At 34.9% G+C, this 18,532-nt stretch overlaps 1 protein-coding gene across 10 annotated transcripts in view; it reads right to left on the reverse strand.

Moving 5' to 3' along the window:
* Nucleotides 1–18,532, reverse strand: part of CNOT2 (CCR4-NOT transcription complex subunit 2) — a 109,065-nt gene that overhangs the window by 85,418 nt on the left and 5,115 nt on the right. For 2 of the 10 annotated variants that reach the window (XM_082422788.1, XM_082422782.1), the window contains exon 1: nucleotides 7,030–7,048. The exons of 7 other annotated variants lie outside the window; for them this stretch is intronic. The gene's annotated coding sequence lies outside the window, so the exon portion shown is untranslated. Of the gene's footprint in view, nucleotides 1–7,029; nucleotides 7,128–18,532 lie in introns of those variants that run through there. One more of the 10 variants, XM_082422783.1, reaches the window with a different exon arrangement.

Below are 18,532 nucleotides of genomic sequence, written 5' to 3' on the forward strand. Positions count from 1 at the left end.
GAGGCCCGCGCACCGCGATGAAGAGTGGCTTCCACTTGCCGCAACTAGAGAAAGCCCTCGCACAGAAATGAAGACCCAACACAGCCATAAATAAAATAAATAAATAAAAATAAAAAAATTAAAAAAAAAAAACAGGAGCTGTAAAGAATATCTATAGCAGTGTGCCATTGATAAGGGATATTTGTATTCCCTTTTAAGAAATACTAGCTAGACAAATTATTTCAAGTAGAAATTTACCAGACATTCTGGAACAATTATTCAGTATTAAAACAGCCAAATATCCTTGATACTAATAATCATATTCTTTTCTAACTTCCAAAATTATTTAAGGAGCTTTACTATATCCCAGGTAGTAAATAAAGACTCAATTAGAAATGCCAATAAGAAACAAAGAACAAGAGAATTTATTTCTGTAATAAAAACTACATTTGTACAGACCCTGGGGTCAGAAACCATGTTTCCAAATTATTCTCCACAGAGTTATAAAGCAATGAATAACACAAAGTTACAGTAACATTCACATCTTTAATAGTAATATTCATTCATTGAGAAATGTATTTAATATTTATTAAGCACAATTTACGTTTACCTAATGCACAGTAGACACTAAATTAACTGTCTTCGCAGACTAGGACTTCCCTGGGGGCGCAGTGGTTAAGAATCCGCCTGCCAATGCAGGGGACGCGGGTTCGAGCCCTGGTCCCGGAAGATCCCACATGCCACGGATCAACTAAGCCTGTGTGCCACAACTACTGAGCCTGTGCTCTAGAGCCCGCGAGCCACAACTACTGAAGCACGTGCACCTAGAGCCCGTGTTCCGCAACAAGAGAAGCTACTGCAATGAGAAGCCTGCGCACCGCAACGAAGAGTAGTCCCCACTCTCCGCAACTAGAGTAGGTGGGGAGTAGTCCCCACTCTCCGCAACTAGAGAAAGCCCACGCACAGCAACGAAGACCCAACGCAGCCAAAAATAAATAAATAAATTTATAAAAAAAGAAAATGTCTTGCCAGACTGATAAGAGCAGGAGTTTTTAACCTGGGTTCTAAAAATATTTAGTTTGTTGGGAATTCCCTGGCAGTCCAGTGGTTAGGACTCGGCACTTTCACTGCCATGGCCCAGCTTCAATCTCTGGTGGGAGAACTAAGATTCTGCAAGCCATGCGGTGCGGCCAAAAAAAATAAAAATGAAAAATTCAGAGTTTGTTGATCAAACGCAGAGGGTATGAACTTGGATGGAAAAAAGTTACATCTTTATTCTACTAACCTCTAATTGAAATTTAGTATATCTTTAATTAAAAATGTAAGTAATACAGGGGGGTGGTGGTGGTGGGATGAATTGGGAGGTTGGGATTGACATATATACACTAATATGTAAGAAATAGATAACTAACAAGAACCTGCTGTATAAAAAATAAATAAAATAGAATTCAAACATTCAAAGAAAAAAAAAAGTGATAATCACCAAAAAGACCACAAATAAAGGATATGGAGAAAAGGGAAACCTTGTACTCTGTTGGTGGGAACGTAAATTGGACAGCCACTGTGGAAACCGGTATGGAGGTTCCTCAGAAAACTAAAAATAGAACTACCAATGATCCAGCAATTCCATTCCTGGGTATTTATCTGAAGAAAATAAAAACACTAATTTGAATAGATACACACACCCCCTTGTTTATAGCAGCATTACTTACAATAGCCAAGATAAGGAAGCAACCAAAGTGTCCATCAACAGATGAATGGATAAAGTAGAAGTGGTGCGCGCAAGCGCAAGCGTGTGCGCACGCGCACACACACACACACACACACACACACACACACACACACACAACTAGAATACTACTCAGCCATAAAAAAGAATGAAATAATGCCATTTGCAGCAACATGGACGGACCCAGAGATTATCATACTAAGTGAAGTAAGCCAGACAGAAAAAGACAAATATCATATGATATCACTTATATGTGGAATCTAAAAAAATGATACAGATAAACTTACTTACAAAACAGAAATAGACTCACAGACATAGAAAACAAACTTACCCTTTGATTACCAAAAGGGAAGGGGGGGACAAATTAGGAGTTTGGGATTAACAAATATACCCTACAAAAAAATAAAATAGATAAATAAGGACCTACTATATAGCACAGGGAACTATATTCAGTATCTTGTAATAACCTATAATGGAATAGAATCTGAAAAACAATATATAAACACACACACACACACACACACACCCCTACCTGAATCACTTTGTTGTATACCATAAGTTAATACATTGTAAATCAACTCTACTTCAATTAAAATAATAATAAATTAAGAAATACTTTATTGCTAAAAAATGCTAACCATCATCAGAGCCTTCAGCAAGTCATAATCTTTTTGCAACAGTAACATCAAAGATCACTGATCACAGACAGAATAACAATGAAAAGGTTTAAAATATTGCAAGAATTAACAAAATGTGACACAGAGACACAAAGTGAGCAAATGCTGTTGGAAAAACTGGCACCAACAGATTTGCTGGATGCAGAGTTGCAACAAACCTTCAATTTGTAAAAAACAAAATATCTTCGAAGCACAATAAAAAAAGGTATGCCTGTATTGGTTGTTTCCCCTCATGATCACGTGGCTGACTGGGAGCTTGTGGCTTGCTGCTGCTGCTGCCCAGCATCACTAGAGAGTTTCCTACCATATATCGCTAGCCTGGGAAAAGATCAAAATTCAAAATTGTAAGTACAGTTTCTACTTAATGCATATCAGTTTTGTACCACTGTAAAGTTGAAAATTCAAGTCAAACAATCATAAGTTGGGGACCGTCTGTAATAGATTTTATAATAGTTTAATAAAAGAGTTCAGCAAGTTTGCAGAGTACAAAACAAATATGCAAAAATCAACTGCATTTCTATATACTAACAATGAACAATCTGAAGATGAAATTAAGAAAACAATTCCAGTTATGAAGCATCAAAGAGAATGAAATACTTGGGAACGCATTTAACAAAAGAACTACAAAATTTATCTTCTGAAAACTATAAAACATTGTTGAAAAACCTAAAGATCAACTATATAAATGGAAAAGACAGTACAAAGACCAGAATACATAGATGGCAATACTCCCCAAACTGATCTACTGACTCAAAACAATCTGGCTTCTTTGAAGAAACTGACAAGTTATTCCAAAAATTCAAGGGACTCAGACTAATAAAAACAATCTTGAAAAAGAACAAAGTTGAAGGATTCATTCTTCCAGACTTGGAAATAGATATAGCAACAAAAAAAGAATTGAAAGTCTAGAAATAAACGCTGACATTTTATGGTCATTTCATTTTAGACAGAATGCCAAGATAATTCCATGGGTGAAAGTATAGTCTTTTCAACAAATGGTGCTGGGACAACTTAATACCCACATGCAGAAGAATCAAGCTGGACCCCTTTTCTCACATCACATACAAAAATTAATTCACATGGGCTGTAAACATAAATGCATGAGCTAAAACTGTAACACTCTTAGAAAACAGAGGGATAAATCTTCGTGACCTTAGGTTCTTCAACATGACGGCATGAGTAACAACAAGATAATATGCTGGATTTCATCAAAATTAAAAACTTTTGTGGTGAAAATATACCATTAAAAAAGTAAAAATAAAACCCCGAGAATGGGAGAAAATATTTGAAAATTACATAGTCTAGTTAGGAATCTGTACCTAGAGTATACAAGGAACTCTTACAACTGGTTAATAAAAAGACAAACTAGTTTAAAACTAGTTTAAAACTAGACAAAGGATCTGGATCCGAATAGACATTTTTCCAAAGAAGATAACACATATTTGTAGCCAAATATGTACACAAAAAAATGTTCATGTCATTAACCACCAGGGTAATGTAAATCAGGTATCTACAACATACACAGGAGGATGACAACAATAAAAATGACAAATAATAACAAGCATTAGACAGGATTTGGAGAAACTGAAACTCTCACATACTGCTGGTGGAAATAAAAATGGTACAGCTGCTTTGGATAACAGTCTGGCAGATGAAGAGGTTAAACACAGTATCATCATTTGACCAAACAATTCTACTATGTATGCAACCAAGAGAAATGAAAACATACACAAAATGAAAATCTACACAAAAACTTATACACAATATTCATAACACCATTATTCATAATAGTCAAAAAGCAGAAACAACAGAAATGTCCATCAACTGATAAATGAATAAATGGGATATACCCATACTGCGGCATATTCTTCAGCAATAAAAGGATTAAGATATTGCTAAATGCTTCAACATGTATGATCTTTGAAAACATTATGCCAAGTGAAAGAAGCCAGTCTCAAAAGACCATGTATTCCACTTACATGAAATGTGTAGGATAGGGAAGTGCGTAGAGACAGAAAGTAGATCTGTGGTTGCCTGAAGCTGGGCGGAGGTGGGAGTTGAAAGAAAAGGGGAGGGCCCGCTAAAGGGTATAAGAGTTCTTCCTGAGGTGAGAAAAACGTTCTAAAATTAACTGCGGTGGTGGTTGCAAAGCTCTGTGAAAATACTAAAAACCACTGAACTGCACATCTTAGATGGGTGAGTTAAAACGTGGTATGTGAATTATAACTTAATAAAGCTGTTACCACTTTAAGACTGCAAATCAGGCAAGGATGTCCCAGGCAGTACAATTATGCAAGAAAGAGAAATGAACAAACAAAAAAACATAGATTGGAAAAACAGAAAAAATAAATCTTCCCTATCTGCAGATGGCACGGAATGCCTGAGTAAAATATGCTAAACAATCTACAAAAAAACTCTTAGAACTACTATGTAAGTTTTACAAGGTCAAAAGCAAGATCAAGATATGAACAAAATCCTCCTTCTGTATGCTAGTAAAAGCTAGTACAGCTCCAAATAGTTTCCTCAAAATTAGACACTCAGGCATAGATATGAGATACATAGTTATAAATCTAACAAAACATGTGCAAGTTCTGTATGCTGAAAACAACGAAACACTGATGAGGTAAAAGACATACTATGTCTAAGAATTGGAAAGAAATATAATTAAGATGTCAACTCTCTTCTAATTGATCTATAGATCAATTAAATACAATGCCAATCAAAATCCCAACAGGATTTTTTTAAATAGATAAACAGATTTCCATTAGTCATTAGGGAAATCCAAATAAAAACCACAATGAGATCAAACACACAAGAATGGCTACATTCACGAAAATAGACAAGTATTAGAGAGGAAATGGAAAAACTGGATCCTTCATACATCGCTGGTGGGATGTAACATTGCTCTAGGTGCTGGAGATACAGTCAAGATACTAAGTAAAAATAAGACAGGATAGATACCTGCTATCATGGAATTTTCATGTAGCTAGCAAATAATGAACAGAAATGATATTTTATAGTGATAAATGTTAAGCCAGACAGAGAGCATTGTGATATTGCAAAAGGTATACTGGATAAAAGTAATAGGAATTACTTTCTGAGATTACAATTGATAAGTCATCATCAAAAGGATGAGGTGGGTGGGTGTGGGTGTGGGGGTGGGTGTGTGTGTGTGTGTGTATGTATAAAAAGGCTCACCTGTTCAATAAGGACTCAAAAGTATTTTCTCCTATTTATCATCTTATTAAATAAAATGGTTTTTCTCTCTTTATTAAACACATGTAACTAACCAAGGGATTTTAATCTACAGAAAATGACCACTATTACCATAAACAGATATACTGTTTACGAAAAGCCAAGAACACTAATTTTAATTAGGTTTGATTTTTGAAATACTGAAATAACGAACACACTCCTATCTTCGTTGATCCCTTGGGGTATAAAGCACTCAGGATTAAGAACCACAAACCTAAATGAAGATATTTCTAGTCTATCTGAATGCCTAAAAACTGAATCTTAACTCATTTTTTTCTATCTTCAAAGGCACAATTTATTATCTGTCCCACTTTAATTACCACGTATAACCCCACTTAATTTCCACTTTGTACTTGTTCTATTAACTTTTCTTCTACATTACACACTGTCAGACTGAACCATCCTTCTTCCTGTTTTCATCTAATAGCTTTTTGCTACTGATTGTGCAGTTAAACAGTTATCAATATTTGGTTTAAACAGTTATCAATAAGACAACAAATCAATTAGACTTATCTTGTAAAAACTGTTCTAAAAAATGTGACATATTGGCAAACTAAAATTTTGTAGTGAAAAAACCACCAAAAGATATCCTTCAAAATTTGGTGTCCTTATTCTCAATTTTCTACATACCATATACAAGCAGCAAAACCTACTATTATTCCCCTAACATTTTAATTTGTTCTTTCCAAGCCTAATTTGATACAAGCACAATCAATGTTTATGGTCAAAATATAAAATTTAATAACCTTTTAGTTATTTAGATAAGTTTAAAACTATCTTCTGGCCACAAGCACACACTACCGATTTAATCTGCTAAAATCCACATTAACTCTCCTCAGTTCCAAGGCCAAATAAAAATATTACTGCACTCAACAAACATACAGGGGATTTAAAATAATCATCATCATCATCATCAATCTCAAAAGTCCACAAAAGTGAGGTGGAAAAGTATGTCCTAGAAAAGTATCTGCTACCTAGTAGGCATTAATTAAAATTTGCTGAATGAATAAATGGTATGTGAAAAGCACCTACTACAAGACGTAACTGAAAAAAACGTTAGTTTCCTGGTTGCTTACTCCCCACTAGCATATTACTCTTTGAAATAATTATCCACCAATAATGAAGAGTTGATATTATTGGTCTTTTTCCCCCTTCTTTGTATTTTACTAAGCCTTCCAAGCTGTTAAAAAATTTTATGACTTATTATTTTTATTAGAATTTTAATTAGAAATTTTGTGACCTAAAGCAGCGGTCCCCAACCTTTCTGGCACCAGCGACCGGTCTGTGGAAGATAATTTTCCCATGGACCGGCGGGGGGGTGGGGCGGGGAGATGGTTCGGGCAGTAATACGAGCCATGGGGAGTGGCAGATGAAGCTTCGCTCACTCACCTGTCGCTCACCTCCTGCTGTGCGGCCTGGTTCCTAACAGGCAGAGGACCAGTACCAGTCTGCAGCACAGGGGTTGGGAACCCCGGACCTAAAGTAAACTAATCAAGACCTTAATCACTTTCATTAGATGAAACTTTTAGTAAGCATAAACATGTGTTTCTTCAAACTACTAATGAATACTAATAAAAAATACAAAACTGCAACTACATGGGTAGGCACAATTTTGTTAAGTAGGTAAAAAGCAGATGCTAGACACTCCCATTTTTACAAGAGCCTAATATGTTTGCTTTATATACAATGTTTATATACAACACCTTTAATACTTCAACAATATTCAAAGTTAAGTATAATTATCTCCAATTTAGAAAAAAGGAAACTAAGCTTCAGAAAGGTTAAGTAACTTGCCTATATGTATAGGATGGTAGAACAAGGACAAGGTTTCATGTCAAGGTCATTTAGCTCTAAACCTTGTACATTTTTTACTATTAAATCACACCTTCACATAATCGATACACAAATTTAAGTCTAGCAACACACACAATCTGGAAGAGGATTTAGCATCCTCATGATAGAGGAAGAAATGCAGCAAAACTGTGGAGGGAGGGATACTCACTGTACCAAATATGCATTCATTCAACCAACATGTTTTTAGGCCCAGTTAGAACAGCGCAACAAAAAACTATCCAAAAGAAATGAGAGATTGATACATGAAACAACCCTGAGGAAGCAAAAATATTACGTTGAGCAAAAGATGTCAGGCACAAAAGAATGCATACTGTACAATTCCATTTGTTCAAACCTCTAAAAAAATTCTAATCTACAGTGATAGAAAGCAAATCAGAGGTTTGCCTGTGGCTACAAATGAAGACTGCCTGCAATAAGAACTCTGGGTGTGATGGGAATGTTTCTATCTGGATTGTGGTGATGGTTACACAGGTACATAAATTTGTCAAAACTCTTGTTAAAAAACCTGAAATGGCTGTCTTGTATTATATGTAAACTTCCTTGACAAAGCTGATTTAAAAATAAGAATGGTTAGAAAAAACCTTGAAAAAAAGAAAAAGAAAGGCATTAGTTCCTATAGATATCAAAATGAAAATGGGTCCTGCCCTGAGAAAGCAAAATCTTAATAGGAGATACACGTAAATATATTTTAAATCTTCCTAAAATATTTAAGTAGCATATTAATGTGCTTAAAAAAAAATCTTAGTATAATAAACATTTGACAGAAATCAGTAATAGTAATACTAGCAGCATTAGCTTCCTTGTTCTTAACTGCCCTGTCCTCTTACTACAAGATTTAATTCAGCCAACTAAAGTTTCCTTACTAAGTTACAGTTTTTCTGCAAGGAATTTAAATCATATATGAATCTTCAAATGTTATATATTTTTGTAATCTACTAATTGCATTACACTTGCTTCCCAATTTAAGAGCTAGTTCTATAGATATAAGAAATGCTTTTGAAATAAACATAGAAGCCACACTTAGCATAATTCAGAGCCATAGATAAATACGGAACTTCTGGTATTCCAAAAGAAACAGCCCAGTGATTTTCAAAATACAGACTCCAACAGTGGGCCATGAAATCAACTGAGTCAAAACTACCATGTTTAAAACATGATATATAATAGAAAACATCTGAATGCATCTTGCAGTAAGGAAACTGCTTTCTGAGGTTTGTTGTTTTTTTTTTTTTTTCCAGTCACACACGTGTGCATCAACACTCAACCTGAATCCACACTATGGATCCTGGTTTAAGGGGGAAAAAAAAAAAGTGAATGCCTCCAGAAATATGCTAGAGCAAGAAGAACAACAGTGTAAAGAAAAGTCATAAGCTTTGAAGTCAAAGACCTAAGTTTCTATCTTAGTTCTGCCACTCATTAGCTATATGAACTTGGAGAAGTTAATTATAGGCTGTCCTACAGAACCTTTATTTAATCAACTGTAAAATGAGAAGCATTCAACAAACTTTGCATAATAACTGTGAAGAGTATATGTAAGATCATTTTACATAAAGTAAAAGCCAAAGACCTTATGATGGCTTTACAAAATCTTTCCTAACTTACCTCTAGTCCCTACCTTTTCTTCACCCATCTACCATTCTCCTCCTTTCCCACCACACTCCAGCCACATAGACTTCCTGCAATTTTTCAATCATAAGACATCAAATCATAAAACATCCTCTCCCAGGGCATTTGCTCTTGTTTTTGTCCCTTCCTGGAACCCCTTTCTCCTGAATATGCACAGGATTGCTCCCTCACCACAGGCTCACTCCATCACTTTCTAGGGGAGGACTTCCCTGACCAATTTAAATCTGAATCCCATACATACATCATACTCCTTTGGACTCTTTCTCTCCATACCCTTACCGCCATCTGCCAAACCATGTTTTATTTTTTATTTTGTACACTATAATTCCCTTAGAACAGTGCCTGACACATAATAGGACTTAAACAATTGTCAAATGAATGAATAAATAACACACAAAGTATCTAATAAAGTACCTAAATCTTACTTTGCATACCCTCCACTAGCAAACCACTTACTCTTTTCAAATTCATCCATGGATATCAAATTGAAGCCCTCCAGACAGCATAAGCTTAAGAAAATAGTAAAACTATAATCTGATTTTTGCATTAACATAACATTTTAGCTACATTTTTAGTGTTGCTACAGTATATTAGATAAAAATCTCCTTAAACTTTCACATTGTTACTTTAACCTGTTTAAACCACTTTGTGGTCAATTCTGGTACAGTATCACTATATGTTTGCTAACTTCATTTATTCGTGTAATATTAATTATAAGTTACTTTTTCCCACAGGATGCTTAGGAAGGGACCACCGACAGGATTATAATTATTTTACTCTTATTCTTATTATTACTGACAATAAAGAATATGAACAGAAAACAGGTAAAACACAAATTACACAAAAAGATTCACTCTTCAGAAAAACAAAACAATTCAACTTTTTTTAAATTATAAGCTTACACCTTCAAAATTTAGGACTTTTTTTTTTTACACAACTATACTATACTCAGTTTCACTGATAATAAAGTAAAAAAGATAATTCACACATAGCTGGTGAGAATGTAAACTGGCACAGCCTTGCTGTAAGGCAAGTAAATATTAAAAGCTTTGGAAAATAACTTTTCATACATTCAACAAATATTTGTCAGGCCCTATATGAGGCTTCAAATACACATTAGTAAATAAAACTGACTTGAGCCCTTCTCATGCTCTAGTGGTGGAATAAGAGACAAACTGTTAAATAATGATTAATTGTAATAGATGCTACAGGAGGAGGGGCCTACTTAAGAAAGGGCAGTTGAGGAAAGCCTCTCTAAGAAGTATCCTTTATGCTACAGGCCGAGCTAAACGCTGTGCATATACTGTCATTCACTCCTAACAGTCCTGAGATAAATATCATTATTATACCTATTTAACAGGAGAGGACACTAAAACTTGAAAAGTAATTTGACTAAGGATACAGCATTACATAATAAGCATTGAAAGTACCTCTAATACTTTAAAATAATAATTATACTTACAGAAATGTTTTCTAAAGAAATAACCAAATATGTAAACAAAAATTCAGGTACAAAACTGTTCATCACAGTGCTCCTTATATAATTTTGGAAAATCAAAATAAAATTAAATGTTCAATAATAAGGAATAATTAGGTCAGTTATGCTCTGGCCATTAAGAATCATGTTTTGGGTAAATATTAAATGACACTGGAAAATGCTTACGATGTAAATTTTAAAAAAACAGAGATGATAAATCAGTAAGTATAGCCCAATTTCCCTATTACAAAAATGAAAAGAGTGGTTGTCTGTGGATGTTTTATCTCTTTTATTTTTTTAAATAAATTTACTTATTTATTTTATTTTTGGTTGTGTTGGGTCATCATTGCTGCGCGCGGGCTTTCTCTAGTTGCGGTGAGCGGGGGCTACTCTTCATTGCAGTGCACGGGTTTCTCATTTCAGTGGCTTCTCTTGTTGCGGAGCACAGGCTCTAGGTGCGCGGGCTTCAGTAGCTGTGGCACAAGGGCTTAGTTGCTCTGGGGCATGTGGGATCTTCCTGGACCAGGGCTCGAACCCGTGTCCCCTGCATTGGCAGGCAGATTCTTAACCACTGTGCCAACAGGGAAATCCCTCCTCTTATTTTATACTTCTCTTAATTTTCCAAATTCATTTTTGTTACTTTAATAATCAGGAAGAAAAACCAAAAGAGACTGGAGTGCTTTTAAACATACACACACACACAAACAGTGGAAACAACAAATAATGTTTGCCCAGGTTAACAGTCTTCTAGTTTGCAGGACTGCAAGTCGTTTTTATTTTCTTCTTTTCCTCATCTTTATTTTCCACTTTTTCTGTAATAAGTATATGCCATTATTACTACTTTTTTTTAACCACAGGCTCCTTCAGCACATAACCTCACATTTGCTTCAGCTACTCGATAACAGTATTACTTCCTTGTTATGCTGCAATAATATATATGTGTATTCAAGAATCCAAAACTACAAAATAGGCAAGTTATAAGAAAATCACTTCTGGGACTTCCCTGGTGGTGCAGTGGTTAAGAATCCGCCTGCCAATGCAGGGAACACAGGTTTGAGCCCTGGTCCAGGAAGATCCCACATGCCCCGGAGCAACTAAGCCCATGTGCCACAACTACTGAGCCCGCGAGCCACAACTACTGGAGCCCGTGCGCCTACAGCCCGTGCTCCACAAGAGAAGCCAAGGCAATGAGAAGTCCGCGCACCGCAACGAAGAGTAAGCCCCCACTCGCCGCAACTAGAGAAAGCCTGCGCACAGCAACAAAGACCCAATGCAGCCAAAAATAAATAAATAAATTTATATTAAAAAAAAAAGAACATAATTTCCATTACAACAGTCTTCCCTTTAAAAAATTCAAATCTCCATACATTAATTTGAATAATGTTAGAAATCAAAGGAACATTAACTGTCCTTTTTCTGTGCCAACTGATAAATCAGAAATAAACACTATTTCTGAAATACTGTTATAACTGACAATCTAATTTTGCAAAAGCAAAAATACATATCTTTACCATGTCTTGGGATTTTGGCATGTACATTATTTGCCCAAGGCTGGCACATACAATAAAAATAAAATCTATTTAACCATGTAGTTGAGGATGTAGACTATTCTGAAGAATGAATTCTCTAATGACTTCTAGTTAATTGCAGCAAATTAAGTAAAAAGCCTTTGGCTTTGTAAACTTTTCTAAAATGTGCTAATAAATCATCTTCTTAGAATAATAAACATAGTGGACATAAATCAATATTTGATGCCTGAGCATACTGCTGTACCTGACAATCATTATTAAAACCATCAAAAATTATAAAGGGGCGTATCTTGATCAAGATCTGAAGATATGGAGAAATTTATTTTATAAGTTTTATATGTAAGTTTTAGATAGGAGTAAGTTGTCTTTACTCCATTTAAAATTATTTGCCTTAGATATACGAAAAAATGGAGGAGCAACCTGAGAATTGGGGGTGGCAAGTTTCCAGTTTCTAGAGTTTTAGTATATGTTTTTAGAAGGAAAACATATTTTACTTGAAAGCAACTTTTTAAAATAACAGTACGAGATTAAATAATCACAATCAGCAGAACTCACAGGCACATACCATCACTAAACTAGATTTTTAGAAGGGTGACATGAAAAGCAATGCCTTTCCCTTCAATACACAATCATTTTCCAAATTCATTACTCTGTGATTCACTTTCCTGACTTTGCTACTGCAGCTACTTAGTACTATTCTACTCTCCTTATATGGTATTTATTTTAATGCTTCAAAAGGCTCAGACCCAAAAGATCTTTAAAATTATTCATACACATTAAATAATGCAAAGAATATACAACAGTTTCAAACTACTGCACTGACTTCTCAATGCTCTAATTATAAATTACAAATGAATTTCATTTGTAGGGAAAAAAAGGCACCCATGATATTCACAAAAATATGTTTGGCTAACAATAATAAGGAGAAAGAACACAGGTTACAAAAACGAGGAATAAACCAGGATATTCAAAATCTTTCACCCTTAATGAAGAGGGAATGAAGACAAGGTAGACCTCCTTATATACACTTACACAGAAAGTATCAGGAGTTCATCGTGCAAAAAAACATGCAAGTATTAACTGGCCTACTCTGAGACACAGCAGAATCATTTTTTCCCGCACTCTTCCACGCTCCCCACTCCAATAGCCAAATATTTAATTAAATAAAAATGAAGGGCAAACCACATGAATGCAGCAGTACCACAAGATAAATTGAATGAGTGAATGAATAAATGAACCACACAACTTAAGAAACTACTAGTTTCATTACAACCACTAATAATCAGTACTCATTACCATAATACTTTCACATGCTTTACAGTTAGCCAAACATTTTTGCTTTCAATATCTCAGTTCTCATCAGCAACATTAGGAGGTATAAATGACTAAAAAGCTGAAGTTCTCCAATACTAATCTGCCCAGGTACATAGCTAATAAATTCATGGAGCCCAGACTAAAACCCATCTTCTGAATCCAAGTGTGGTAGTCTTTCCAAAATAATATATTATCCCTCCATTAAAAATGAGCACATGCTCAAAGGTAAATAAGTGACCTTTCTCAACTTCTAAAAAGTAAATCATAGGTGCTATATTAAGTATTTCCTCTGAACTTCCTCCAGAATTCTGAAATATTTACTCTGTATAAAGGAAAAGAGGAACCAACATTGCTAAGAACCTATTGTCAGGTGTTTTGCACTGTATTTAATCCTCTAAATAAGCCTAAGAGAAGATATTTTATTAATTTTAAGGAAATGGAAACTAAGGCACAGAGAAGTAACTTGCTATAGATAACCTAACATAACTCAGGCTGTAAGTGGCAGACACAGTCCGAGTGCTAAGTCAATGCTCTCCCCATTAGATTTATCCCATTTAACAAAGGAATTATTAAGTGCCTATTATGTGCCATGCACCATGCCAAATGCTTCAGATAGAGCAATGCTAAAATGTATCTATGTTACCCAAAATATTACACATAATACTTAACACAACACCATCTAAACAAAATTCCTGGTAGGAAAAACATGTCTAGACTGTAAGAACAAAACTGCACTCTTCTTGTTTACATTTATAAATTTGATACAAAAAAAAGGGATAGTGTACTCTATGAAATAAATTGTGGCTAATTCTCATTTGCCTCAGAAGCTCATAGTTAAGTGGCAAGTCCCACTCCAAAAACAAAAGCAAAAAACAAACAAAAACACCCACAAGAGCCTTTATTCCTAATATCAACCTTATGAGGTAAATACAGTTACTTATCCACATTTTTCGAGTGAGAAAACTGAAGTTTAGAGAGGATTAAGTCACACAGCTAATTAAAAGCATAATTGGTGATTCCAATTCAGGCTGGTTAGTACCAGAGACTTTAACAAAATCATGTAAAATTCCAGCAAAATATAACTCTCTTTAATAGGAAATAGTTATAATGAGCTCCATTTTATTCAGTCAAAAATGAACTAAACAATTAGGCAACTTGGGCAGCTCCAAGTCATCACGTAGAATCATTAACTTTTGCTATGAAAAAGTGGTATATAATGCATACTATCAAAGTAGTAATTTGCTCAAACAGCATTCTTAGGGAATCAATTCTTTTTATTTAAAAACCTTCATTTGGGCTCTTTTTTTTTCAATGTCAGAATAAATAATGCTAGCAACCTAAAATAAATGCACAGCTGTTATGTGCAGTATTTTGAAGAACACACACACCTCAGCATTGTAAAATATGCACTGCTAGCAATATATTATAGGTATAAGCTCCTATGAATGATTATATTGCTAATTTAGATTTTTTTGGTATTACTCTAATTTACTGAAGTAATGTTAAATCTCATGCCTGCAAACAATGTCAAATAACAACATTCAAACTCTGCCTGCCCTAAAACTTACATAACAAATTCCATCCATTAATATGAAACTTTTCATTATGGGCATTGGTTTATATGTATAACAAGTTCTCTGGAGGATAACAAACTACAGAATTTCAAAGTTCTTAGTAATTAAAAAATCCTGCCAACATGAATACAGAATAACTATAATTTGTCTAACAGAGAGAAAAAAAAATCCTTCAAAAACTTTAGAAATACACTAAAGCATCAAGCTTGTAAATTTAATCATAAATCGTCTGTGGAATCTAAAATTTCCTCCTGAAGCACAAATCTGATTTTCACTCGCGTTGTCAAAAATAAATTGGTTAATTATTCCTCATCATGTAAAAAAAAGTCTCTCACACTATGGCAAATTCATTCCCTCAGTCAACTTCTCATGAGGTTGCAGAACTGCATCAAGAACGATAGGAGATTACTGCGCCATTCTCTAAATCCAGCCTAGTCTTCCAGACTTTCTGTATTTGCAATGCTGATTCCGTATCCTCCCCTACCTAAGTGAACTCCAAATCACCCTTCAGAACCCAGTTCAAACATCACTGACCTGAAACCAACTCTTTAAACTCCCTCAAACAAGGTTGCTCTACTCTAGCATGTACCCATAACATGCACCACAAAAAGTGAACTTCAAGAATTATTCACTGCATCTCTAACGGTGTATGGCACATAGTAATATTTATTGAACTGTACAAGGAAATCTAAGTAAACATGAAAATCATTACTGATTAATTTCTTAGAAAAATCTATCTAAAATATTGCAAAAACAAAATCTTTTAGAGGTTTTGATAATTCTATGCAAACACAAAGAAAGTTTTAAGTTTACTCTCCTTTATAATTTTCCACTAATACAGAGATACCCCCCCCAACCTGATCCAGAAAACATCATGGCCTCTTAAATGAAAAATAATTCCTCCTCCCTATAGTTCTTCGTAAAATGTATTATAAATTACTGGGTCCATCACAACATTTTCAGCAGTTGAAAGACACAGATTTACATCTTAATCATCTCTTTTTCTTTTTCCCTTTAGAGTTTACCCCTATTTATGCAGAAAGCACTAAGTAACTACTGATGAAATTCCTGTTTTCATCAAACATGAAAAACTTGACTCCATCTCAGGGTCTTCTATTCTTTCTGCCTGGAAAAACATTGATCCAGATTTTTGCATGGCTTTCTCCTTTCTCAGTTTCTGCTCAAAAGCCACCTCCAGAGAGGTCTTGTCCTCATCACCCTACTTAAGTAGTCTCCTCCTTCCATCCCTAACCAATTGCTGTACCCGTATCCCCCTTTATTTTCTTCATCACAGTTGCCACCCTCTGAAATTGTGCCTACTTGTTTATTATCCGTCTCCCCCCTACGACGTTAGCTCCATGAAGGCGGAAACTTGCCTTGTTCACCATCATATATACCCAGCACTTACAGCAATGTCTAGAAAAAAATAAACACTCAAATTATTAAAGGACTTAGTTGAAAGTGTCTACTGAAAAACAAGCAAGTTCTATGAACTTCGCATCTGCAGAGAGAAGAAAAAGTCTTCACTTTCAAACTATGCTCTGAAACATCTTAATAGCAGTCAGAGGTCAAATTCCCTGAAGCACTGGACTATATATAATTGTTTTATACATACATATCTATTTTAGATGTGTGATTCACAATCATACATAACACAAAAGTGCATCATATATCAAATTTAAAATTTGGAGACTGCTATCTCTTCCATCAGGTTAAATAGTTTTGCTATAGACCTCAAAGTTTAGCCTGACATGTCTATGAATATATGTACAATTTCTCTTAAGTGTGCATAGATTAGTTTCTATAGCTCTGAATTTTTTCTAATCTAAGGCCAGACATGCTCACTCACATAAAATTATAAAAACGACACCCCAAAAGCACTATTCCATGCACTACTAAATCAAGACAAAGTTAGCACATGACCTCAAAATATAATTGTGCGATAAGTAAATGTGTAAAATGTAGTATCTGTAATATAATATTATTACTTACTCTCACTATAACACAGGATTATTACTAAAAGTTTTGGTGTTTCTTGATGAATATGTTTATCATTTTTAAAAATGTGAGCAGCTGTTGCATTCTCCCAGAAAGTCAAGCTTGAAACACAAATTTCCTAATACTTCTCTTTCAAATTTCCATATTAATTTAATTAAATGATCCTGAATCTGCAGGATGATCAATTAAAAACAAAAACAAATCTTCTACTTACATCTACTTAATTTGATAAATCAGGATTTTCCCTATAGAGTAGCATTAAATTAAGTGAGAAAGACACTAGATGCTGAGTCCAATCTAAGGATAAAATGGCCTTCAAAATTCCCATTTACTAATTTTCATACTAATCAAAACAGTTTGATTGTTCTATCTTTATGTTAATGTTAATATTTAACCTTATTTTAAATCTTAACATCAAAATGACAGCCACATAAAATTATGATGGTGTAATATGGAAGTGCTCTGCAGGCTGTAAAGCACTTTTTAGGTACGTGTTAAGTAGTAAAATTAAGTCAAAAGGAATGAGGTCCTTTGAATGGCATGGTAAACTTACTGAATATTATTATTTTACCAATCTATGAAAGACTCTTTTACAAACAGAAAATTAAGTACAAAATTTGCATGAAGAATAAGCATCGTAATTTACAATGTAAAAAGTAACACAAAAACACATTCCTGCCAGATATGACACAAAACCAAATGTTCCTCTCGGAAACACATTGTATTACATAATCTGTCATTACATTTTGTCCAGATGCTGATACAAGATGGAGTAATGTTTCAACATCCAAGTATATAAATGGAAAAATGGTATATCAATAAGTTTGAAAAAATGCAAGTGTACTTACTCACTGTTACCTGAAGTGCCAGAACACAAAATTTCCTCTTGCTTATTTTATCATTCCTTGGCAAAGTAAATATGTACTGTTGAGTGCATTCTCATCTACTTTCACATAAGGAGAGACCTTTCAATCCACTAAAAGCAGAGAAAAAACTGATGTTCCCAGTACCAGAACAAACTCTTTTAAAATAATATACTCTCCGTATCTTCAGTAGCTTTTAGTCATTAAAAAGTCAATGAAAAAAAAAAAAAGTCAATGAAAAATACGTAGGCAAATGAGACATTTCTAAGATCTTAAGTCAAATGTTTAGCATCTTGGGACTTCCCTGGTGGCGCAGTGGTTAAGAATCCGCCTGCCAATGCAGGGGACACGGGTTTGATCCCTGGTCCGGGAAGCTCCCACATGCCACGGAGCAACTAAGCCCTTGTGCCAGAGCTACTGAGCCTGCGCTCTAGAGCCCGCGAGCCACAACTACTGAAGCCCGCGCACCTAGAGCCCATGCGCCACAACAAAGAGAAGCAAAGGCAGAGAACAAATAGAAGCTGGAGCACTGCAACGAAGAGTAGCCCTCCCCCCCCCGCCCCCCCACTGCAAACAGAGCAGCAACGAAGACCCAACGCAGCCATAAATAAATAAATAAATTCATTTTAAAAAAAAGTTAGCATCTCCACTAAATGC

The sequence above is a fragment of the Balaenoptera physalus genome (assembly GCF_965194825.1).
Source record: "Balaenoptera physalus genome assembly, chromosome: 13".
NCBI classification, from domain to species: domain Eukaryota; kingdom Metazoa; phylum Chordata; class Mammalia; order Artiodactyla; family Balaenopteridae; genus Balaenoptera; species Balaenoptera physalus.